Consider the following 390-nt stretch of genomic DNA (forward strand, 5'->3'; position numbering starts at 1 on the left):
ATTATTTTGTCACTCTATACACATAACAATTCTCTGGTGAAACATATGCACTTGTGAATGCAGTCTTTATGCTGGGGTACAATTAGATATTTATACTTATATTTATATTATTATAGCATTATAGCATCAAGTTATGAAGTGGGCGTTGCCACAGCAGGTAATTCCATATGTTTGATTCGGCAGACTTTTGACATCAGCTGCCCTTCCAAACGCAAACCTCAAAACAGTTTTTCATCTCGAGCTGAAATCGAACCGGCGACCTTCCGCTCCCTAATGCGTAAACCGCTACACTACACTCACTCGAAGGGCGGGACTTCTGTAACACCACGCTCACTGGTAAGAACCAATCATATGTCTTGGTCTTGTACGGTTAGTGTTTTCCGTTGATTT

Source organism: Haplochromis burtoni, unplaced genomic scaffold (genome assembly GCF_018398535.1).
Source record: "Haplochromis burtoni strain Fernald_Lab_line unplaced genomic scaffold, NCSU_Asbu1 Contig_70, whole genome shotgun sequence".
NCBI lineage: Eukaryota > Metazoa > Chordata > Actinopteri > Cichliformes > Cichlidae > Haplochromis > Haplochromis burtoni.